The sequence below is a fragment of the Crocuta crocuta genome, unplaced genomic scaffold, assembly GCF_008692635.1.
Source record: "Crocuta crocuta isolate KB4526 unplaced genomic scaffold, BGI_CrCroc_1.0 scaffold48, whole genome shotgun sequence".
NCBI lineage: Eukaryota > Metazoa > Chordata > Mammalia > Carnivora > Hyaenidae > Crocuta > Crocuta crocuta.
The window spans coordinates 9,671,490-9,697,974 of NW_027533089.1; the positions used below are offsets into that span (position 1 = coordinate 9,671,490).

General features: G+C 36.9%; 1 protein-coding gene and 1 pseudogene across 1 annotated transcript in view; one reads left to right on the forward strand and one right to left on the reverse strand.

The window, feature by feature from the left end:
* Positions 1-26,485, forward strand: part of DIPK1A (divergent protein kinase domain 1A) — a 113,492-nt gene that overhangs the window by 6,820 nt on the left and 80,187 nt on the right. The gene's annotated exons all lie outside the window — the stretch shown is intronic.
* LOC144216655 (F-actin-capping protein subunit alpha-2 pseudogene) lies at positions 12,920-13,801 on the reverse strand (annotated as a pseudogene).

A 26,485-nucleotide genomic window follows, 5' to 3' on the forward strand; every position in this document is an offset into this window, starting at 1 on the left:
CTTTAGATACCCCATATAAGTAGAATCATGCAGTACTTGTTTTATGACTGGCTTATTTCACTTAGCATAATGTCCTCAAGATTCACCCACCTTGTAGCTTACGACAAGATTTCTTCTTTTTAATGGCTGAATAATATTCTACCACATGTGTATACCATACTTTCTTTCTCCATTCGTTAGTCAGTGGACATTTATGTTGCTCCCACATCTTGGCTATTGTGAATAATGCTGCAGTGAACATGGAAATTATAATATTTCTTTGAGATCCTGCTTGCAATTATTTTGTATATATACCCAGAAGTGAGATTGCTAATCATAGGGTAATTCTATTTTTAATTTTTTGAGGAAACGCCATACTGATTTTTATTGTGACTATACTATTTAAATTCCCACCAACAATGCACAAGTTTTCCACATCCTCATCAGCACTGGTTATTTTCTGTTTTTCTGATAGTGGCCATCCTAACGGGTGTGAGGTAGTATCTCATTGTGGTTTTGATTTGCAATTCCCTGATGATGAGTGATGTTGAGCATCTTTTCATGTGCTTTTTGGCTATTTTTTATATCTTTTTTGGAAAAAGTTCCTTCTTGATTTGTTTGTTTCAGATTGATGCTTTTTCAACAGGGTTATGGATTATTATAAACAGAGTTCCCTTTCTGTCCTAAGAACTGAGTAATCATATCTGAGGATATTCTTGCAAGAAAGACTTATAACATGCTAACAACCTTCTGAGTTAATTACTACATCCATTTCAGACATACATGGTGTCAGAGTCACAGACTGACAGATCCTAGAGCTGGGACCGTAAGTTTTACTGCCTGCCCCCAATTGCTTGTAATTAGAGCTTCTTATTTATTTTAAATTTGAAATATTCATCAATATGCCAACCTCTGTACTATTGATTGGCTCTAGGATTTTGGTGTGTTTTTTTTAATTAAAAAATTTTTAATGTTTATTTACTTTTGAGGGAGAGACAGAGCGAGAGCAGGGGAGGAGTAGAGAGAGGGAGACACAGAATCTAAAGCAGTTTCCAGGCTCTGAGCTGTCAGCACAGAGCCTGACATGGGACTTGAACTTACAGACTGCAAGCTCATGACCTGAGCTGAAATCAGATGCTTAACTGACTGAGCCACCCAGGGGCCCTGTATCTATTTTGAATAAAACGTGCTAAAGGATTTTTTTGAGATAATGGGGAAATTTGAAAATGGAGTATATGTTGGATGGTATTAATGTATCATTGTTATCATTGTTAAATTCTGTTACATAGGAGAGTGTCTTTATTTTTAGAAGGTATAAACTGAAGTACTTAGTGTAAAAAATATCATAATGTTTATAATTTACTTTTAAATAGTTCAGGAAAATACGTTTGTATGTACATATATAAAGAGCAGAGTTTCTTACCTTGGCACTATTGACATTTGGGGCTGGATAATTGTGGTGTGGGGCTTTGTTTTGTAGAATGTTTAGCAGCATCCCTGGCCTCTACCCATTAGATATCAGCAGCACCCCCCAGTAGTAACAATCAGAATGTCTCCAGACATTGCCACTTGTCCTCTCAGAGGGAAAATTGTTCCTAGTTGAGGACCACTGATACAGAGAAAAAGAAAGCAGAAGTAGAGATAGTTATGTATGTTTAGAGACAATGAGAAAGGAAGCAAATTTAGAACAATGTTAGCAACTGATGAATATAGGTATAGGGTATTTTTTGTGCTATTCTTTTAAATTTTCTATAGATTTAAGGATTTTCAAAATGAAAAGTTGGAGGAAAATAAATTAGACTGGGTTTCATAATAACTATTATTGGTAATGTATGAACTCTGTCCAAAGTTACACAAAAGACATTGGATAGAGCACATTTGAAGTCAGCAAATTAAAGAAAGTGTGTTAGTCTTCAGTGGTCCTGGAATAAATTACCACAAATTGAGCAGCTTAATACAACACCTATTTGTTGTACCCTTATCTCATAGTTCTGTAGGTTAGAAGTCTGAGTACAGTTTGGCCCGGTTTGTTATCTGCTCCAGGTTTTAAAGCTTGACATCAAGGTGTCATTAGGGTTGACTTTCTTTCTGGAGGTCTGGGACTAAATTGACTTCTGGACTCTTTTAGGTTGTTGTTAGAATTCAATTCCATACTGTTGTAGGACTGAGGTGTTCATTTCCTTGCTGGTTGTTGGCTGGGGTTGTTTTCAACTTCTGGAGGCCACCTACATTCTTTGGTTCATGGCTTCCTTTCTCCATCTTCAAAGCCTGTGAGAGTGGTAGAGCCCACTGCATGCTTCAAATCTCTCTGATTTCCTCTCTGCCTCATTACTCTGGCTCTTCTGTTCTGTTGTTAAGGGGTCACTTGATTACATTGGCTATATCCAGATAACCAAAGGTATCTCTGCCTTAAAGTCAGCTGATTAGTAACATTAATTCCAACTGCACAGTCTCTTCATAGCAGTACCTAGATTAGTGTTTGATTCAATAGTGTTTGATTCAATCCCAAGGGGATGGGAATCTTGGGAGACATCGTTAGAATTCTGCCTACCACAAAAACAATACAACCGAATTCTGACAATTAAAAAAAATCAGTAATTTCCTAAAATATTTTATTTATGTATTTCCCATTACTATTAAGTTTAAAGATGTTGTCATAGAATAGATTTTATAAGAGAGTTGTATTTTTTTAAGTTTATATTTTTTAGTAATCTCTACACTCAACATGGGACTTGAACTCATGACCCTGAGATCAAGAGTCACATGCTCTTCTGACTGAGCCAGCCAGGGACCCCAAGAGAATTGTATTTATTGTTCCAGCAACTATTAAGGGAGGAATCATGGATATTTATTAAAGGAAAGAAGATACAAATACCTGCTGTGTGAAAATATTTGTTTTTACAGTAGATACTGGTCTTAAAACTTTTATACCATTATACAAACTAAAGTAGGAGCACAAAAATTTCACTTTATGAACTCTAAGAAAACTTTCTTTAAAATGTAATTTATGGGTTCCCTTGAGTTTATTCTTTTAAAAAAAATGTAACTTATGGAGCACCTGGGTTGCTCAGTCAGTGAAGCGTCAGACTCTTGCATTTGACTCTGGTCATGATCTCAGGGTCATCCAGCCCTGTGTTGTGTAGGTTCTGCACTGGGTGTGGAGCCTGCTTAAGATTCTCTTTCTCCCTCTCCCCCCACCACCCCACGCATGCTCTCTCCCTCTCTCTCAACAATAAAAAAGTAACTTATTTCTCTTTCTTACTAATAGTTAATTAAAGTTGTTCTTAACCCCTTAAAGCGTGTAACACTTGGTTTTGTTTTAATGTATCAGCTAACAACATTTTCAATCACACCTGATCTAGTAAAACTAAATTTGTCCCCAGTGAATGCAGAGCCTATTTATTACCCTGGTCTTATCCTTTGCCCTGAGCATATACTCAGGTTCTGCAAAATGATAGAATGTACATATTTTCCCATGTATTCCCATATTCTGTAACCACTCTAAGATACTGTAGCCCACACTAAGTATACTCTCCTATCTCTCTTGGCATTCCTGTTCTTTACTTTCACCACCACCCTCATCTTATCGTCATAATTGAGGCCTTTGTCACACCCATGTCTTCCTGTCTATCCACCCCCTCCTTTCCCTATTCAGTCAGGATGCCAAGATATGTCATTTACCATCTGCTCATTTACCGTCTCCTTGTTGCTCTGACCTTCATTCATTTCTGGATACTCCTGCCCTTTCCTTTCACTTTCTTTGGTTCTTTGCTCTCCACTGTCCCTAAGACTCCAGCCTTCTACTTCTCATTTTGTATAGTCTCTATTGGTAATTGCAGCTCTTCACATGGATTCCACTACAACCCAAATATTAACAGGTCTCAACTGTATATCACCAGCCCAGACCTCTTGCCCAGAACTTTAGATTTGCACTTCCAGATGCTTATTTGATATCTATCTTTAGATGGCACTTAATATTTAACATGTCCTAATCTAAACTCCACCCCCCTCAAAACTTGCTTCTTTCCCTTTCAGTTAGTGATACTTTCCAGTTACTCAAGAGCATTTACCCAGTGATTAGTAATGGTGAGTACCTTTTCATGTACTTATTTGCCATCTCTCTCCTGCTGGTACCATGATTCTATCTTTCTGTCTTGTTAGGCCCATTGTAATAGCCTCTAGAATGGCCTTCCTGCCTCATTTCACCCCTTTTAGGTCCATCTTTCACATTGCTTCCAGAGTATTCTTCCCCCAAATGCAAATCTGATCTAGTCTCCCTCCCTGCTGATCAAATCCTTTAATGGCTTTCTACTGCCTTCAGGAGACTATGCAGAGTTCTGAGCCCTCCATTTCTGGTCCCTTCCTGTCTTGCCATTTCATTCCTGCCACCACCACCTTATGCACTGTTTAAGGCTCTAGCAATCCTGAAAAACTTCAGCTTACCAACACACCATGTTCATGTGTCAGCCTGTCTGCCCCCACTTTTCTGCTTTGCTCTAGGAAGCCCTTCCCCTTTCCCTGCTTTCCTCTCTACCTGGTTTATTCTTAGTTTTCTACTTGCCCTTCAGGTTTCAACGCAAAGAGGAAGTGACCTTTTAACACTCCTTCCCTAACACCCCCACACAATATTACTGTGCTTCTTCTGTGCTCCAGACTGTGTGTGCATGATATTTTGCACATACTTTGCTTATAACCTTGATGATACTGGTTTGTCATCAGTTGCTTTTGTAGCTTTCTTTGGTTCCAGACTGTGATTTCCTTGAGAGCCAAGATGTCAGTTGCCCTCCCGTATCCTCTGTGCCTAGCCAAGACTAGATGCTCAGTAAATATTTGTTGGATGAATCAGCATAAACACTAGCAGAGATAGTTTTATGGGGCTGATTACATGAATTTTTTGTATAAAAGAAAACGTAAAATAACATAGATGTAAAATAATAAAGATAATATAGATGAGCTTATGATGCAAATTATCATTCTCCCCTTCTACTTCTTATCCCCAGCTTTACTCCTGAAAGGTAGCCTCTTTGAACCACTTACCTTTTTGGATTCCTGGTGGATGTACCTCTAACTTCTAGAGCTCTATATCTGAAAGGAACTATACACATCCTAGGAGGTTCTTTATTCTCACATAACTTTTTTGTATCTTAAGATATTTATTTTTGTCAGAATAGCTAGTGATGTTCTGTTTCTGTTTTATTACTACAGTAGGCATTCCCATCCATAAAAAAAGTCTATTCACAATTATTCAGATATACTTTTAACATCTTTTTGTGTAAGTCATAATAGGTATGTAACAGATTAATATAGTCATAAGTTTATATAGAACATTTGTAAGTAAATATGTAAGTGTTAGGGATTTGTGTTCTAAGATATTTTCCTGTATAAATATAATACAATCAAAAAGATTATTTCCTCTGGGTAACAGACTTTTATCTGTTTTTTAATCAACTTTAGATAATACCTATTGATTTTCCATTTTAAAAAATGAGTGTTCAGCTTTCTTACACTATAGTCCTCCCATTCTCTCTTCTAGTGCTTGATACAGCAGTAGTGTTATTAATTTTACTTCCTCTGCTGTCTAACTTAGTGACTTTACACACTGGCTGATTTCTCATTTCATCCACTTTTGACAGTCTTTGTTGACTCCCCCATTTGCAAAAGGGGGCATTAGAACACGTGCTTCTTTTTCCATTTGTTTTTCTCACTTCCTGTTAGCGACACTTCCATATTGTCAAAGTTGATAACTTTTATATTTTGTCCTATTACCAAGGACAACCAAGTATTCATATAAGTTGAATCTAAAAGATGAAAACTATAAATAGTATCATACTGTTATGACCTGTTAATTATTCCCATAAAGGAAAATCTCCCTTATGAACCTGAGACCCATTGACTGCAGCATGAAGTTACTTTCTCCTTGTCAGAAAAGCAGTAGGATTAACAGTCAAAGACAAATCCTTCTTGTTATTAAGCAAATTACTGCAAGGATTTGCCCTTTTCCAAAATCTAAACTGTATTTCTGCCAGTGGGGAAGAGAACATGTGATGTTTGCACATTCCCTATAAAGACTTTCTTTTTGCTTAGAAATCATACTTGCTTGCTTTTTTAAAGTTTATTTATTTATTTATTTTTGAGAGAGAGAAAGAGATTGCGAGCATGCAAGTGATAGAGGAACAGAGAGAGAGGGAGAGAAAGAATCCCAAGAAGGCTCTGTGCTGATAGAACTATGAACCACGAGATCATGACCAGAATCAAAAGTTGAATGCTTAACTGACTGAGCCACCCAGGTGCCCCTTGCTTGCTTTTTAATATTCCTGTTAAAGAATAATTCAAAAGCCTAGCCTTTGAGGTCTGTATTAAAGTAATAGAGTTATGATTTGTGATTACTATGGGCCACAGTTTCTTCCCTAAATAGTTAATATACCTTATTTTTCTGGATAACTATCTGCTCAGCTGTGGGGAGCAGATATTTCTTCTAATATCTGCCCTCAAATCCAAGGGAACTGAGCTAGTTCTGGAGTGCCGGACCATTTGAATAATGAACAACTGTCACCTTTAGGGAGGGTCAGAGAGAGCGGGAGGTACAGAATCTGAAACAGGCTCCAGGTTCTGAGCTGACTGTCAGCACAGAGCCCGACGCAGGGCTCAAACCCATGAACTGTGAGAGCATGACCTAAGCTGAAGTCAGACGCTTAACCGACTGAGCCACCCAGGCGCCCCACCTTTAGGGAGAATATTAAAGATAAAAATTGCTTATCATTTGGTGCCATGTATATAGAAAATAAGAGCAAAACACTTTTGACCAGTATTTCTTTTAGGGTCCTGAAATTTATGTCTTGAGACCAAATGTATCAAAGTTAGTTCTGACCTAAGATGAAGGGCATCTCTATTTTTAGTATCCCCTAAAATATGATTCTATAAATATTTAGCATAGAGCCAATTTGCATGCTAGGATTACATTTTCTTCTCTCAAAGCCCAGAGTAATGAGCTCTGGACTCTCAAGTTTCTATGATCAATAACAACCAGACCCTTTTCTCTTGTACTCGATTAATTCCTTATTAAGCTTGCTTCTTATTTGAAATGTAGCTTTTTTTCCCAGAGAGTTTCTAGTTGTATTTCTTCTTCAAATTATTTTTGTTTTTGGTCTAATAATATGCCTTTTCATGACCTCTCTTCTTATATACAGTCAGTTATATTTTCTATTCTGTGGCATCCCCCTTTGTAACCAAATGCTTTTCTAGGCTGCTGGACAGCTGTGTTACAAGAATCCACCTCTACTCTTCTCCTCAGTTGGAATCACTGTTTTCAGGATCCTGTCTTCTACAGGATCCCCTTTTACTGTCCTGATTTTGCCATCATTTTACTGGAGTGTATCCTGAAATAAGTTCTTTAGAAAGGATGTGGGAAAAAAAATCTTCTGAGTCATGTCTAAAACTATCTATATTGTACCTTAGAACTTGTTTGTAGTTGGGTTCGGTGTAGAATTCAGGGCTGAAAATAATTTCCTTTAGAAAAATGTAAAGGCATGATTCCATTGTTTTCTAACATCCTCTGTTGCTGACAAGAAGCCAGGTTTTTTTTGTCAGTCCTTTCTGTGTGACCTTTGTTCCTTGTTCAGGGTCTCTTTTTTATACTTGTTTTGAAATTCCATGAGGAAATGTATAGATGTAGGTCTTTTATCAGTTAGTTGTATTGAGCACTCACTGAGCCTTTCCAGTCTTAAGACTTGGGTCTTTCTTCAGCTCTGGGGAGTTCTCTTATTTGTTTAATGTTTTCCCCTCTCTTTTTTCTGTTCCCTCTTTCTAGGGCTCTTATTAGTCAAATGTTGTACCTGTTGGATTGGCTCTTTATGTCTTATAGTTTCTTCATTATTTCCATATTTTTATCCATACGCTCTCGTTCTGTGTTTCTCAATTTTGTTTTCTAGATCATCTCTTGATTTGTTTTCATTTTCTTTTTTTTTAAATATTTTTATTTATTTCTAGGAGAGAGAGAGAGAGAGAGAGAGCGAGAGAGCATGAGCAGGGGAGGGTCAGAGAGAGAGGGAGATTGAGACTCTGAAATAGGCTCCAGGCTCTGAGCTGGCAGTCAGCGCAGAGCCCGACGCGGGGCTCGAACCCACTAACCGCGAGATCATGACCCAAGTGAAAGTCAGACGCTTAACCGACTAAGCCACCCAGGCGCCCCTGTTTTCATTTTCTAATCACTCTTTAAATACTAAGAATTTTAGGGATGTTTGGGTGGCTCAGTCAGTTGAGCGTCTGACTTCAGCTCAGTTTGGGAACTTGTGGTTCCTGAGTTCAGGCCCTACGTCGGGGTCTCTGCTGTCAGTCTGTCAGTGTGGAGCCTGCTTTGGATTCTCTGTCTCCGTCTCCTTCTGCCCCTTCCCTGCTCTCTCTCTCTCTCAAAAATAAATAAACATTAAAAAATTAAAAAATACATTCTAAGAATTTTAAATTTAATTTAAAAGAGTTCTGCCAAGTTCTTTGTTCCTTTTTTGTGGTTTCCTATTCTTTATATGTTTTTCTTAGTTCTTTCTGATGTTGCTGAATTTCCTCATATACCTGGTAATCCTTGGTTGTCTGTTCATATTTTAAGAAAGAAGGGCTGAGGAACCGGTATGGATTTTCTATGCCATTTTATTATTAATTTTTTAATGTTTATTTTTGAGAGAGGGAGAGAGAGGGAGAGAGAGAGAGAGAGAGAGAGAGAGAAACAGAGCACAAGCGGGGGAGGGACAGAGAGAGAGACAGCAATACAGAATCTGAAGCAGGCTCCAGAATCAGAGTTGTCAGCACAGAGCCAAATACCGGGCTTGAAATCACAAACCGTGAGAATATGACCTGAACCGAAGTCAGATGCTTAACCAACTGAGCCACCCAGGCACCCCATTTTCTGTGCTATTTTATTTTTTAGTTTTTTATTAAAATTCTTTTTAACATTTATTTATTTTTGAGAGACAGAGAGAGACAGAGTGTGAGCAGGGGAGGGGCAGAGAGTGAAGGAGACACAGAATCTGAAGCAGGCTCCAGGCTCTGACCTGACAGCACAGAGCCTGATATGGGGCCCAAACCCACAAACTGTGAGATCATGACTTGAGCCGAAGTCAGACGCTCAACCAACCGAGCCACCCAGGTGCCCCTTTTATGCTATTTTAAACGTTGATTTCTTTTCCTCCTAGACCTATGTATTACCTATGTGCATGGCTGACTGAGTCCTCTGTGGACGGCAAGATGCCTTGACTGGCCTGCTTGCTCTAGGCCTGTGCTTGTGCTAGAGGAGTGCTCTACTGTGGGCACACTGTACCCCCCTAGATGCCTTTAGTTTCCTCAGGTCATTTGTTCTTTCAGCTATCTGGCTTTTCGACCAAGGATTAATGCCAGGCTGCCTGTGATCTGTGTGGGGGTGGGGGCAGCAGATATGGATGCCAACCAGCACAGTTCCAAGTACAGACCTTCAATTACTCCCACTGTCTTCAGCCCCGCGTCTCCCTTCTCTCCTCCCTTGTACCTGCTGGCCTGGAGCCCAGAGCCATCAGGTGTTCCAGGGTAGATTGGCTCTCTAGATTCCTCCTAGCATTCCAACAAGCATTTTGGCTTCCAGCTCCTCTTAGGTTGCCTTGTGGCTGTGGCTTTTGCTGGCTGTCTCATCCATCAACACAATTCCATCTGCTTTTTGAATTCTAGAAATTTTGTCATATCTCTCATCCACTGGTGAGCCCCTTAACTCCTCTTTCCTTTTGCGTTTATAGGTGTATTGCTTCTTTTGTCCCCCTTATTTGAGTGTGGTTTTGTAAGCTGTAAGTAGTAAACACACATCCTCAATCTACCATCTTGAACTAAAAGTCCTGATGCGAATTTTAAACTACTTTTCTTATGAATATTTACCTAACCTGTTTGTCTTAATGGCTGTAATTCTATTTAAGCATTACATAATTTATAAATTATTTCAATAAAGACAAGAGAATAAAAGTAAATAACTTCAGAAGAATAAAGAGATAATGGCACAGTTTTTTCAGAAAATCTTGTATAATAGCAACAGCCTATTTAGTAAAAAAGAGAAAAAAAACGACTCAAAGATTAGAGTCTTAAAATTATCATCAATTTTGTGCCTGATTTCTATAAGCTGTAATTAACAAGGATATTACGTGCTCTGTATCAGGTAAGCACTGAACTTGTAGCAGTGACATGATAGATCTCTGTTCTCATAAAATTCACATGTTGCTTCTAGAATTTTTGGGAGTTGTTTTGGCACTGATGAATAAAGAATAAATGAATTTTTAAAAATAAACAAGCAACACTGGGTGTTATATGGAAACCAACTTGACAATAAACTATTTAAGAAAAAAAATTAAAAATAAACAAGCAACAAAACCATTGGGCAGCTATGTGCACAATGCAATAATTATAATAGGTTATGTGATAATGAGGATCAGGACATCTATTTGACCAGCTGGTTGGAGAACCTTCTTGTGGAGGGGATGGTTATCTGAGATCTGACTAAAGAGCAGGAGAGAGGCAGGCAAAATCTGTGATCTTGGCATTACTGTCAGAGAGCATATCCTTTCCTCTTAATCAGTGTTACCTACCCTTTGGTTTTGATCGTACCTCTGTCCTATAAAGATTTTTATATTAATGTAATGAATTGCTTAAACATTTCATCAGCTTTTAAATAGCACTTTGGTGAAATAAAAGACTCCTGAGATAATTTATTCCCTTAGGCAGAGAAGGGATAAATAAGCCTTTTTATTCTGTGATAGCAGAATGGTTTGGTAATTTTAAAGGCTTTAATTATTATGCTTTAAGCAACAACTTAATTTGCTTCAGTCTGATTCTTAGCTTTTAAGTGGGGTTCTTCCTTTGCTATATCGTGTTGCTATTTTTGGTGCTTATCATTTTGCTCTTACAGTTTCTCTCTTCAAAAAGCATTTACTGCTCACTTCCATGGAGTCCCTGTGCTGGTGCTGATACTGTGGGCTGCAGATGCACATTCACTTTTATCTTTAAATTGCGTACACTTTTCAAGGAGTATGGGGCTTGGTTTAAGGGAACCAATCTGTAGGTCTTTACATTCCCCACGTACTTTTCCTAACATTGTTCTTCCCGAGAATGTGCTTCTGATGGAGGTGCAGGGACTGCTCTCCCCCTTCTCTTTCACTGTTGCCCTTCTCACACAATTACAAAAGAAAGGCGTATTCTCTAGCTCATATCTCAGAAAGGTCCCCAGATGTAAAAACACCGGGCACCAAAGGGCAATGGAAAATACTGGTATCTGTGTGAAGATAGTATATGAGTAAGTAACACTGTCTCAAGTAATGATGGATAACAGTTCCTTTTGCAATTCAAATAATTTCCAATATTTTGCTCTTACAGAACTGAGAGAAAGCCTAATTGATTTGTTTGCTAGTTAACTAATGGGCCATTAAGTATATTTTTGATGGTAGGTTACTGTTATTTTTTTTTACATTGTTCAAAAATTTTTGAAGCATTGAGAAATGATTGCTCAAATAAGACATCCATTCTCCTCCCCTCATTTATGTGAAACAGGTTTCTCACCATTTAACGTTATGAAAATTAAAAGTAGGGATAGAATTTGTGTTGAGCCCTATTTTATCCTGACAATAAATAATACTCACTACATGGAAACATGAGCTAATTGAAGAAGATAAATCTTACCCATCTCTTTTTTTATTTTTTATTTTATTCACTTATTTTTTTTATGAGTTCAGGATTATATATATTATGATTTGCCTTGTTATAATACATTTATGGCTTTATGGTAAAAATAACTCAGGGACATATGGAATTCAAGCTAATTTGTGTAACTGCCACAAGAAAAAAAAAGCATTAAATGCGTTTCTGAAATAAGTATTTTCTTTTTAAAAAAATTTTAAAGTTTATTTATTTTGAGACAGAGAGAGTGAGGTCAGGGGAGAGACAAAGAGAGAAGGAGAGAGAGAATCTCAAGCAGGCTCCATGCTGTCAGCACAGAGCCTGATGCGGGACTTGAACACATGAACCGTGAGATCATGACCTGAGCCAAAACCAGGAGTCCGATGTTTAACCGAGTGAGCCACCCAGGCCCCTATGAAGTAAGTATTCTCATTTAATTTCAGAATCTCAAGAACTCATTAGACATTGGTCTTGTTTAAAAACAGTTTACTTATGGGCACCTGGGTGGCTCAGTTGGTTAAGCGTCTGACTCTTGGTATTGGCTCAGGTTGTGATCTCAAAATGTGTGGGATCAAGCGCTGCATCTGTGGGACCCTGTGCTGACAACAGGGAGCCTGCTTGGATTCTCCATCTCCCTTTCTTTCTGCCCCTCCACAATTCATGCACGTGCACTCTCTCAAAATAAATAAACTTAAAAAACAATTAAAAAACAAAACTTAAACACTGAGCTAACTAAATAACTTTCTTGAAAGGTTCAAACACAACTGATATAGAAAATGCTCTTCCTCAGAAAAAAAAAGAAAAGAAAATGCTTTGCCTCTAATCTCAATCTTACATGAATGGATGAGGTGAAAGGGAAAAGGTAGATAATTTCTTTAGCAGCCTATATGGTTAAATCCATCAACCACATTAAACTAGAATCCCATATTGACCCCATTAAAAAGAACTGGGCAAATATCAAAAGTTATTCATTTCATGAACCAGAAGGGTTCATTTTAGGGTTATGATAAGTAAAATATTTTTGAAACACTTCAAGTAATCTAGAGGAATCATTTCTTAATTGTAAGAAATATAACAGAAAGTAAAAGACTAAACTGATGTTCAATCCTCTTTGAACAAAAGAAATGAAAAATAATGGTTGATTAGTTAAGCTTTGTGCTCTAACTAAACTAATTACAGTGATTTTAAATGGCAACAGCCTATTTGGGTGGCTTGACCGTTCTGAATACTTTTGCAATGATTTTTTCAAAACTCAAAGACACTAAAGTTAGACCGTCATGCAATGTTCATTATATGCATCCTGCATGTTTTTGCCAATCCTGTAGCTAAAGACCTTGTTCCCATCAGTCTCAGTGCATGTAACTGGTAGCTGACTATGTAAATTTTGAAACTACTGTCTGGTAATTCTCACTGATGGCGGTCTGGTATTCATTTTCTGCAACTTCTACAATCTTTTTCAATTCTTTTGCTATTTGCACCTCATTAGACACTGTTAGGGAATCTTGTATATCTTTATGACTCGCTAACTGAACATTAACATCTTCGTAATAATGAAACTGAATTTCAAGATGCCAACCACTTAAGTGGTTGAAGGAATGATGGTAAATTTCCAATCTGACCTCTGATACCATTCCAAAGTTTTTTGCTTGAAATTGATGGCTTTCTATACATGCAATAATGATTTGCTGTCCATCTTTTTTTTTTTTTTTTTTTTTTACCATATATAGTGCAGACCCCATTTGGATAATGTTCTTTTACGTAAACTCAAAGAGTAGTTTCTACTGAAGTTCTCTGTGACTCAACTGCATTTTCTGCTTCATGTAGTCTTAGATCAGTTGTTTCCTTTCTTAAAGTGATCAAATTTGAAAAAGGTTCTGGTTTTGGGATCCAAAAACTTTGCATTTCCCAAGTTGCCATGTTGTTATCAATTCCTGATCTTTATAATCAGTTTTTATTGGAGTAAACTGGTCCAAGTTATATACAGTGCAAATGCGTGAGCTGTTCCTTCCCTGAGAAAATCATCATTGTTAAGCAGTAACTGAGCATCATTAAACACCTCATTAAATTCTCCAGGAGGGGCATGAATAATGAATTTTGCTGCTGAACATACCTTCTCCTCATTAGACAACTACTTCTCCAGATCTGCCATTTTCCTTCTGGTGACATACTATGGTGGGTGCGGTGGCAACAACCACCTGACTTCCCCTCACACCCATCTCTTTAATAAAGTGTTACTATGTTTAAGAATCTTTAGGGGCGCCTGGGTGGCTCAGTCGGTTAAGCATCTGACTTTGGCTCAGGTCATGATCTCACATTCGTGGGTTCGAGCCCCATGTCGGGCTCTGCTGACAGCTCAGAGCCTGGAGCCTGCTTTGGATTCTGAATGTCTCTGACTCTCTGCCCCTACTCCCCTCATGCTCTGTCTCTCTCTGTCTCAAAAATAAATAAAACATTAAAAAAATTTTTTAAAAAGAATCTTTAAAAATTTGCAGTATATTTATATTTTAATTAATTAGTTAGTAATAATAATTGTAAAGAAAATTCAAACCAGAAGAAATTGTTTTAACACTTGAAGTCTTTTATTACAAAAAATAAAGAGAAATTTATTTTCAATTCATGGGTAGATTTTTGTTGAGGAAAAATAATAACTATGTCCAGTAAAAAACTTTCAAACATAAAATATATTACATTAGAAATAATTTGTGTGAGGGGCAGTTGGGTGGCTCAGTTGGTTAACTGCACAACTCTTAATTTCAGCTCAAGTCATTATTTCACGTTTTCATATTAGCCCCATATTGGGCTCTGTGCTAATAACCCAGAACCTGCTTAGGATTCTCTCTCTTGTTCTCTTCTCCCCACCCTCAAAAATAAATAAATAAACTTAAAAAAAATCAATATTTACAATATGTTAGAAGTTACTCCTTTGCAACTGCTTAAACTTACGGTGAAAGATTTTAAGTGTCAAGTTAAGAATGTGCCTAGGGATGTATAGTTTTCAAAATTTTCTTGGGGGTCTGCAAATAAAAAAGCGAGATTTCAATTACCCCCATTGATGAAGGGTCTTCATTCCAAAAGTGTATTTTTTAATTAATTAATCTATCTATATGTCTATTTATTTATTATTTTGTTATTTTAAGTGGGCTCTACACCCAGCGCAGAGCCCAGTATAGGACTTGAACTCACAACCTCAAGATCAAGACCTGAGCTGAGATCAAGAGTTGGACACTTAACTGACCAAGCCACTCAGGTGCCCCACAAAAATTTATTTTCAAAGAAATCAAATTCTTAATTGCCAGAGGTAGTTGAATATTAAAGAACCTGGGAGCTGTCAGTTAAGGGTAGGATTAAAAAGGAAGAAGTATTGTACTGTATTTAGATGCTGTCATTGGGCTTTAATGCCTGTTGTTTTAATCAGTATAAATGTGTTCACCTGCTGTGTTCTAAACAGGCAAGCAAAGAAAAGGAAAGGGAGGTAGAGAAGGGTTAGATTTTTAGCAGTCTGTGTTAGGGAGGGCAGAGTGACAAAGGATAGTCCCCTCCAATTACCCTAATAGGTCTGCATTAGGTTTACCTTTAGATAATACATGATTTCAGACTTCCTTTTCCTACCCCAAAAAAGAAAATCTTTATGCTTGATGATCTCCCAGTCTTAAGTAGGGGGTTAAGCCTTTCGCTGTTAGCTGACTTAACTAATATATACCAGTACTTTGGGATTAGTCAACATTATAGTGTAAATTAAATTCAGTCATTTGATATATGTAAATTACATCTGATCATTTTTCTAGTTGATAGAAAAGTGGACATGGCAATGAGAAACAATGAAATCTGGCCATGTGTAGCAACATGGATGGACCTTGAGGGTGTTATGCTGAGCGAAATAAGTCAGGCAGAGAAGGACAAATATCATATGTTTGCACGTATAGGAGGATTAGGAGGAACTTGACGGAGGAACAAGGGGGAGAAGAAGGGCGGAAATGGTGGGGGAAAGGGAGAGAAGCAAACCATGAGAGACTTTTGAATGCTGACAAAAACTGAGGACTGATGGATGTGGGGGGAGGCGGGGATGGGCATGGAGGACACTTGTGGGGATGAGCACTGAGTGTTATGTGGAAACTAATTTGACAATAAACTATTAAAAAAAAAAAAAAAGAAAAGTGGACTATGAAGGAAAAGCATATCATGGAGTACAAGAGGGAGTTTGAGAAGGTGGGGAAGCAGAGAATTTTGCTTTGAAAGCTACACATAGAAGCAGAAAGTGAGGTATTTTGGTCTTGCTAATGCATTGCTTGACATGATTTATGAATGTTTTCGTTAATATTTAAAAATACTTCTGACTGCTTTATTAAGGAATTTGTGTCTCTGAGGATTAGTTAACCTAAAATAGATCCCATTAAGTCAGATTAATATAAAAGTGGCCCATAGCTAAATCTACCAAATAAATTTAAAAGTCATTATGTTGTGTAGATTTACCTCCCCAAAGGGATAGAAATTAACCATCTAAAATGATAGTTTTGGGTTATAAATGTCTTATATAGCAAGCATTTTTGTTGAAGTGGTTTTGAACTTAAAGAAAAGTAGAAAGAATTCTAATGTTATGTTAAGAGGAGTAATATGCTTTAGCATGAGATTTCAGGCATGTGATTTTCCTTGTATCAAGCTCCTTTGTCTTTCTTGGCCTTACTTTCTTCATTTACTGGTGAGATGATAATGATCGTTGATAGGAGAGTTTTTTCTTGCCTCTCTTCTAACAGTATTTCTAGTAGTAAATGAGGAATTCTTTAGCTTCCTCATAAAATGTGATCATATCCCAAAATTAGAAACTTTTTAAAACATATTATGGCCATTTATGTCATGTGCTTGCCTACTTCAGAGCTTTTTGAAGTCAGACTAGTGATGTGGTCAGTTTATCCTTTCAAACTGTATTTCTCATGGCATATGTTCATGACCGTCTTGGAGAAATCAATGTATTTTTTCTCATTGAGACCTGTTAACATATCTATTACATAAAGATTTCTCAAAATTCATATACCAGTAATTTTAAAATTTTGTCATATTAAATATAGAAAATGTCATTATTTTGTGTGATGACAAACAAATGCTTTAACAAACTACAAAGTCACACAAATTTCTTTTCACTTTCAATTTTAAAAATGACATACTTATGTTACCTAATGTAAAAAGATTCCCCTAATATTTTTATAGAACTTTGAATAAGAAAACAATTTACATTTTTACTTGAGGAAAGAGCCTAGAAATAGGAGATATAAATCAATACTATCTATATTTACTAAGGAGAGCTGCATGTGATTTTTGTCTTCCTTTATCTATAAACACTTTCAAGAGGCAAGTAGTACATGTATGTCTAGGGACATGAAGGGATGCCCTTCAGGTAAGGGAGTGGGTAAGCTTAGATTCACATGTTGGGTCACCTACAGAGAGAAATGGTGAGGATTATAGCATCATCAGGAGGCTGCTTCACTTCTAGGTGTTGGGAGAGGTTAAAGTGGGGAGTAGCCATAGTTCATGATTTAAGATTATGACTTAATGTGGGGGTGCCAGGGTGGCTCAGTCGGTGGGTGGCTACTTCACCTCAGGTCATGATCTCACAGTCCATGAGTTGAAGCCTCGCATCGGGCTCTGTGCTAATAGCTCAGAGCCTGGAGCCTGCTTCGGATTCTGTGTCTCCCTGTCTCTCTCTGCCCTTCCCCTGCTCACATTCTGTCTCTCTCTCTTAAAAATAAATAACCATTTAAAAAAAAGATTATGACTCCGTATGAAAAACTCTAATATAGTCATTAAGTATACAGTTCTATAATACTGGCAAGTATGTTTTTACTTCTATTATAAAGAATGGCATTTAAGTTTTAAATAATCTTTATATTGAATTGTTTGAAAGTAGACTTTGAAATTCCTTATAAATGAAGGATGATGGAACTACTCCCAGGTCAAGGTGTGATTTTTAACCCTGAAATGAAACTTTGACACAAACTGACAGTTATTTTAAAGTTTAGGGTTTTACAAAGAAGAATGAGTGAAAGTGCTTATTTCCTCTTAGGTACCATATCTGTAACTTGGAAAGGCATCGCTAAGTAATACTTTTCTGAACAGAGAACTATCTGATTCAAAGATCAGAAGCGAAGCTAAAGATCAGTAGTCTTGTCAATCATGTTTATTCTGCCAACCTAAACTTTATTAAAGTTTTACTAGCATCCATATTAAACAATCAATACTTGTCAGCATAATTTAAAATAATAACATTCTCTAGAAGAAGATTTAGAGAAAAGCATACACCTATAAACAATCAAGAACCTTTTAACTAATCTTCATTTTTGACAAAATTGCTTAGTCTTTCCCTGCTTCTTTCATTATGGCCTAAGTAGGAATACTCACTGTGACTTGTCTCATTTGAGACCAGTCTGCTGAGACTTCTGTTGAGTTTCCCATTTAGTCAGTTGTTAAAAGCTTTCAAACAATAGACAATCCTAAAATTTGTATAGAATCACTAAAGACCCTGAATAGCCAAAGCAGTCTTGAAAAAGAAAAGCGAAGCATCAAAATCCTGGACTTCAAGTTATATTGCAAAACTGTAGTGATGAAAACAGTATGGTACTGGTACAAAAACAGACATTTATATCAATGGAGCAGAATAGAAAATCCAGATATAAACCCACACTTATAAGGTCAATTAATCTTTGACACACAGGGAAGAATATGCAGTAGGAAAAATAGTCTCTTCAATAAATGGTGCTGGGAAAACTGGACAGCAACATGAAAAAGAATGAAACTGGACCACTTTTTTAAAACCAATACAAAAAAAATAAATTCAAAATGGGTGGAAGACCTAAATGTGAGACCTGAAGCCATAAAAATCCAGGCAGTAATTTCTCTGATTTTGGCCATAGCAACTTTTTTCTAGATTGGTCCCCTGAGGAAAGAAAACAAAAGCAAAATTGAACTACTGGGACTACTTCAAAGTACAAAGCTTCTGCATGGTGTAGGAAACAATTGACAAAGCCAAAAGGTAAACTATGAGTGGAAGAACATATTTGCAAATGACATACCCAATGAAGGGTTAGTATCCAAAATATATAAAGAATGTATACAACTCAACACCAAAAGAATAATTCAATTTAAAATGGGCAGAAGATGCGAACAGACATTTCTACAAAGAAGACAAAGAGATGGCCCACAGACACGTGCAAAGATGCTCTTTATCACTTAGAGAAATGCAAATCAAAACTACAATGAAGTATCACCCCACACCTGTTAGTACAGCCAAAATAAGAAACACAAGCAACGGGTATTGGTAAGGGTGTGGAGAAAAAGGAGCTCTTTTGCACTGTTGGTAGGAATACACCAGCCCAGCTGCTGTAGAAAACAGTATGGAGGTTCCCAAAAAAGTTAAAAATAGAGCTATCCTATGATCCAGCAATTTCACTACTGGGCATTTACCCAAAAAATAAAAAAACCCCACTAATTCAAAGGGATATATGCATCTGATGTTTATAGCAGCATTATCAACAATAGCCAAACTATGGAAAGAGCCCAAATACCCATCAACTGATGAGTGGATAAAGAAGATATGGTACATATATACAATGGAATATTACTCAGCTGTGAGAAGAATAAAGTCTTGCCATGTGCAATGACATGGCTGGAGCTATAGAGTATAATGCTAAACAAAATAAGAGAAAGACAAATGCCCTATGATTTTACTCATATATGGAATTTAAGAAACAAAACAAATGAGCAAAGGAACAAAAGAGAGAGACAGAGAGAGAAATAAACCAAGAAAGAGACTCTTAACTATAGAAAACAAACTGATGGTTGCCAGTGGGGAGGTAGGTAGGAAGATGATGGGGATTGAGGAGTGCACTTGTGATGAGCGTTGGACGGTGTATGGAAATGCTGAATCACTATATTGTACACCTGAAACTAATATAACCTTATATGTTAACTTAGGAATTAAAATTAAAAAATCTTTTTTAAAAATCTGTCAAACCTTTTTATTGTACATCTTCTGGTGGCATGGAGTTTCTATCTTAACACACAACTTTTACTTCCTCTATGAGTTTTTATTTAAAGACTCAGTCCAGTCCCTCTATGAGTCTTCATTTTAAAAATGGAGAAAGGGGTGGCATGGGGTTGGAGCATGGTCTGTTCATATATAGCCTTCTAAAGTGATTAGGCAGAAGACAAAGAAGATTAACATCACCCCATGCTGTAAAGCCCCAGGTATGACAACGAAGCAGGGATAAAATGGTGGTTAAGAGCATCAGCTTGAGAGTTAGACATGCCAGGATTCAGGATTCTATCATGTTTGTGCTATTTCCCTTTGGACAACATACTTAGCCTAATTTTCCTTAACTGTACAATTATGAAGATGATACAATTATTTCATAGAATTAGGAGAATGAGATGAAATAATGTATGTAGTGCACTTTGTTCTGTGTATATATTTCATAATAAGAACAATGATAAGGAGAAGGTTAAGAAAATCTTTTTTTTCTTTATTTTAATTTTTATTTATATTGAGTGAGTGAGAGTGCACACAGGGGAGCGGGGGGGGGGGGGGGGGGGAGAGAGAGAATGAGAATCCTAAGCAGCCTCCATGCTATCAGTGCAGAACATGGGGCTCTGTCTCACAAACCGTGAGATCACGACTTCAGCTGAAATCAAGAATCAAACACTTAATCAACTGAGCCTCCCAGTACCCCCAGAAAATCATTGTTTTCTATCACCTTTTTAATTTTTTCACATCGGAAAAGGGCAAATTCCCTAACCTAGACTGTTATTAGATCTCTAATTCTGTGAAGCTCTGAGTTTGCTAAAAGTTAATCTGCAATTAGCTTAAAATCAGTTCAGCTCTTAGCCCTTACAGTATATTTTGGCATTTATTCAAGAGCAGTGGATTTTTTTATGAGAAAAGTCAGAACCTCAGTGCAAAATAGTAAGAAAAAGTACTGCTTAATAGCTTTTTATTGACGTATAAATAGGTAAGGAGAAGTGCATATTTGATCAAGAAATAGAACCTTGCCAGCACTCTAAAAGCCCCCTGTAGGTTCTTTCTGTCACCTCTACTCCCTGCAATGGTAACCACTATCCTGACTTCTAATATTTATTTATTTTTAAGAGAGAGAGAGAGAAGGAGGAAGAGGAGGGGCAGAAAGAGGGAGACATAGAATCTGAAGCAGGCTCCAGGCTCTGAGCTGTTAGCACAGATCCGGACATGGGGCCTGAAATCACAAACTGTGAGATCATGACCTGAGCTGAAATTGGCCACTTATCTGAGCCACCCAGGCACCCCACACTATCCTGACTTCTAATGGAAGAGATTAGTTTTGTCTGTTACTGTTTTGTTTTTAAATATGTAAATACTGGCTTCTTTTGCTTAGCACGATATTTGTGACATTCATCCATATTGTCACAGGTAATTTAGTCTTATTGCTGTGTAGTAGTCTTTGTGTGAACATACTCCAAATTATTTATTTATCCATTCTGTTGTTAATGGATGTTTGGTTTGTTTCCAGTTTTTAGCTATTACAAATCTGGAAGCTGTGGACATTTTAGTACCTGTCTTTTGGTGAACATATGTAAGCATTTCTGTTGAACTGGAATTGTTGGGTCATAGATATGCCTACATTCAGTTTTAACAAATAATCAGTTTTCCAAAATATTGTAGCACCAACAGTGTATCAGTGTTCCACACATTGCTATGTGCATATCCTCATTAATACATGGTATTGTACATCTTCTTCACTTTAGATGTTCTCGTGTGTAGAATCATACAATTTGTATTTTCCTGATGACTAGTGAAGTTGGACATCTTTTCACATTTATTGCCATTTGGATAGCCTCTTTTGTAAAGTCATACATGTTCAAGTCTTTCGTTCACGTTTCTGTTGTGTGGTCTATATTTTTCTTACTGATTCACAAAAATTCTCTATGTAAAATCTTTATGAGTCATTTTTCAGGTATATTATTGTTATATCTTCTTCCCCTTTTGTGGGTTGTCATTTTGTTCTCTTGATGTCTCTTGAGGAACATAAATTCTTACTGTAATAAAATTTATCAGTTTTTTCTTTTGTGGTTAGAGTTTTTTATGTCCTATGAGGATTCAAATACTTCAAATACTCTAAAGTCACCAAGATATTTTATGTTTTTCTCTGAGCTTTATTGTCTTATCTTTCACACTTAAAATTGTAGCCCATTAGGAATCGATCTTTGTAAATGGTGTAATGAAAGGTTAAGACATTTCCTTCCTAACTGGATAGTCAGATGACCTTTGGTGAGATATTTCAGGAAACAGCATGAATATTTTGGTGATGGTTGGGTCATTCACTGCTAGAATAAGTTCCAATCCTAGCCTAAAAGGAGACTGAAGGAGCATTTTAAGACCTATTTTTCTTTCCTGATTTGGTGTTTGGTCTCTAGCACAGTAAAGCCGGTATGGATTTTTATTGAAATTCTCATAGGCTGAAAGTCATGTCTGATAGAGTTAGGTAGAGGTATAGTATGCTGTTAACTGTGAAGTAATACTTGCAAATTATTTACCATTGGTTAGTCACCAGTTAATGTACTGTAAGGAAGTTGGAGTGATTGGAGAAAAGATGTTGATCTGATAATATCTAGCTTTGGATTTTCTATGAAAGATTTAAAAAAAGAAACTCAGTAATAATATTGCCTTACATTTATAGAACAGTTTATAGAGTACTTTCATTTACACTATTTCATTTTGATCCTTATGGTAACTAGCCTTGCAAAGTTTTCAAGTTGGATATATTGTTCCAGTTAAGCAGAGGGGAAAGCCCAGAAATTCAGATCAGTTAATTTAGCCTGGTAAATAATTTGATAAAACTTGTAACTCCGTAGTCTTATTGTTCTGATCCAACCTTTTTTACAACACCGCTCTAGGCAAATTGAATCAGAGATACAGACAGCCCAAGATATGATTTATTCTCTCAAAGAGATATAAAGCTTCAGTGTTTAATCAAAACAAAAATATTTTAGGTTTGACAAATGAGCTGGACCTTGGAAGGGTTTCAGCTCAAAGAGTTTGATAATCTCACATTTTCCTCTTCTTTTTACAACCATCAATTGGATTAACTCTTTATGATGCCTTAATCCCTTTTTCTGGCACCTTATAAATGAACTTTGATGTCTGTTAGCAAATAGACAAATAGGACCTAAATGCAATTAAGCTGGATATAAAAAAAACTGGTTAGAACTTAATTTTACAAGTATAATTCAGGGGCACCTGGGTGGTTTAGTTGCTTAAGCTTCAACTCTTGACTTCACCTCTTACAGTTCAAGGTGCAATCGGGGTCCAGATAACAGCATGGAACCTGCTTGGTATTCTTTCCCTCTTCCTCTGCCCCTTCCCTGCATGCTCTCTCTCTCTCAAAATAAATAAACTTTAAAAAAATGTATAACTCAAAGGTTAGGAAATTTTGCATGATCTACTCAATTGTAAACTCCTGGAAGCTGGTGGTTGCAGGGACTATGTTTATACTTTGCAGTTTTCCCTAGGGTAGCTAACAGTAAATTGCATGTAATGAACTTTTGTAGTCTGTATCAACTAACAATTGTCTCAAGTGGAAAAATGAAGGTAAAAGTTGTTTCTATTAATTGTAGATTGAAGGGAAAAAAAAAAAGGTCTAAATGACCTGTTCATCAAAATGCTTAAACATAAATCATCCATAATGTTAAACATAAACATGTAGAACAGCATTCAGTAAAGATCAGGGTTCTTCATATCTGATACAGGTACATGGTACTTGCTGTGGGGTTCTGGCAAGAATAAACAGCGCCCTGAGCTTCTTTTAGGTTCTTCTTTGTTCCCTTTCAGAAAGACTAGACCTAGGTTTTCAAAACTTTCTACTTGGTGAAATGAATGCAGAAAGATGTGATCTAAATCACCATAAATTCAACCGTCTACTACAGTTTTCTCCAGATAGTGTCCTTCTCTCTGACTCAATGCAGAGTCAAATCTACTGCTTTATAATAGTAGAGATACTTTGTCTTTTAACTTGTTAACCAAGAATGGATTGATGGGTTTATTTCTTTGCTCTGTTATTTGAATGTTATAATATAATAAGGATTAGATAAAGGTCTTATCCTCAAGTCACCTGGAATTGTATTTTAAATGATGGAATAAATTAATTCCTAAATATAGCAATCCTGATCCAATTTGCTTGTTTTATAGCTAAGGAAGAAACAAGGCTTAAGTCACATACCCAGTCAGTAGCAAAGCTAAGATTTAATTACTAGACTTAAGGAATCTTTCCAAGTTTAAAGATACAGAATTTCTTAGATGTGTTTTAATAGTTTGTAATTCAGTTCTAACCCCATTTTACCTTGGTGACCCTGGAACTTAAAATACACAGTCCTTTTAAAAACTGTTATGTACAAGATCACAAAATGAAAGTACATTGTCATTTGTACCAAAATATTGATTGAGAAAGAGTCTGTAACATTCAAGTGTTTGAAATTAAATAAAAAGAGTTTAAGATACAAGCAACATGGTATTTTAAATATTATTTAGAAAGGTGGTATGGCCAGGACACATGGGTGGCTCAGATGGTTAAGCGTCCTACTTCAGCTCAGGTCATGATCTCATGGTTCATGAGTTCGAGCCCCACATCAGGATTGCGCTGACAGCTCAGAGCCTGGAGCCTACTTCCAATTCTGTGTCTCCCTCTCTCTCTGCCCCTCCCCTGCCCGCAGTCTGTGTCTCTCTCTCAAAAATAAATAAAAATTTAAAAAATTTTAAAAAGAAAGAAAGAAAGGTTGTATGGCATAGTAGAAAGTTTGAAAGATTATTGAACTGGGAGTCTCAAGACCTGGATTTTGTAATGTCACCAACTAGCTGTGTGATTTTGGATGACTTTTCCCTAGTCTTCTGTTTGCTTGTCCATACAATAAGGAATGAGGGCTAGAATTGTAACTGTCTGAAATAACTTTCATTATTGCAGAATGTGAGCAGTTAGGCAGAGCAAGTTTGTTGTCAGAAGTCTTTGGACAGGAAAATGATCTGTGCATAATATTCTTTATCTTGACACTAGTAAGTAACCACAGACCAGCCAGCCAGCAATCAATCTCCATCTGTAGAGCAGCCACTGTTGTCCATGTATAGAAGTCTAGAGAAGAGCCAAATTTTATTTTTGCCAGAAACACTCTTGGCAAGTCTGTGTCCCTAGAGATGTCTGTTTTAATTTTGTGGTGCAGGGCATGGTTTGGTGAAAAAGAAAGAGTGCTGAGCTATTTCATTCTAACTACTCTCAGAGACAGCTTATGTTCATTTGTTTCCATACTATCTATGTTTCAAGATGTTTTGAGGGTGGAGGTGAGCCAAAATGATGAAATGAGGAAGGTGAGAAACCTTCCACAGTATATGCTGACACTGGAAGTGATTACCTCTATAGTGATGTGTGTGTTTACATATACTGAAAACTTATGATATATGGATATAGTATTAAATGTCTTGCAAATTTGTCATTTGACTTTCTCATGCTAATTTTTTAAATTGTTTTAAATTTAAATTGTTTTTTTAAACTTTTATTTGTGGCATATTCCACGGATATTTCAAAACTATCCCATTATCTTGCCTTCTGGAAATAGAGATAAAAGTATTTGAATTTGAATACATTTGTCACTGATTTTTATTCATTTATAAAGATCCCACTTAACAACTGGATTTAAAATTTATTTGCTTGAGAAAGTTTGTGACCGAAATTTAAATGCTGAAAATTAAATATCAATTTCTTAGGCTATGGGAATAAATCTAGTCGAAGTTGCATTTATAGATCTTACTCGCCTTAACAACAGGGCTACATCCTGATCAACCCATAGTAAGCTGACAGTGCATTTAACACACCTAACTTCATAGCTTACCATGGCCTACCTTAAACATGCTCAGAACACGTACATTAGCCTATGGTTGGACAAAATCATCTGCCATAAAGCCTGTTTTATAATACAGTATTGAATAGCTCATGTAATTTACTGAATACTGTACTAAAAGTGAAAAACACTGGTTTTATGGGTACAGAATGGATGTCAGTATCAGTTGTTTACCCTTGTGTTTGGGTGGCTAATTGGGAGCTGAGGCTGCCACTGTCCAGCATCACAAGAGCGAATAGTAGCCTGGGATATTACTAGCCTTGGAAGAGCTCAACATTCACAATTTGGATTGCAGTTTCTACTGAATGTATGTCACTTTCACACCATTGTAAAGTCGAACCATCGACATCGGAGACCATCTGTAGTTAAAATGTCATTGTATGGCACCAATGATCTTCATTCTTCGTTTTCTGAATTTTTTCAGTCTTTCAGATACCTTTTATATATACATATATTTTAATATTTATTTATTTTTGAGAGAGAAAGAGACAGACAAAGTGTGAGCAGGGGAGGGGCAGAGAGAAAGGGAGATACAGAATCGGAAGGAAGCTCCAGACCCTGAGCTGTTGGCACAGAGCCCAAAGTGGGGATGGAACTCGTGAACCACAAGATCATGACCTGGGCTGAAGTTCGACACTTAGCCGACTGAGCCACCCAAACACCCCAGTCTTTCAGAGACCTTTAACACCCTTCTCCTAACTTCCATATCCACTTATTAACAAATCCTAATAATTTCATTTTTCTAATGTCTCTGAGATTTCACTGTTCATCTGACTGCATTTCACCTGTCCTGCATTGCTGCAACAATGTCCTAAGTAAGTTCCCTGCCCTCCGTATTCCCTCTCATGTTAGTAAACTCAAATCCAGAACAGTCTTTAAACATCAGCTTTACTAGGCTCTGTTTAGAAATCTCAAGACTTCTTAGTTTAGT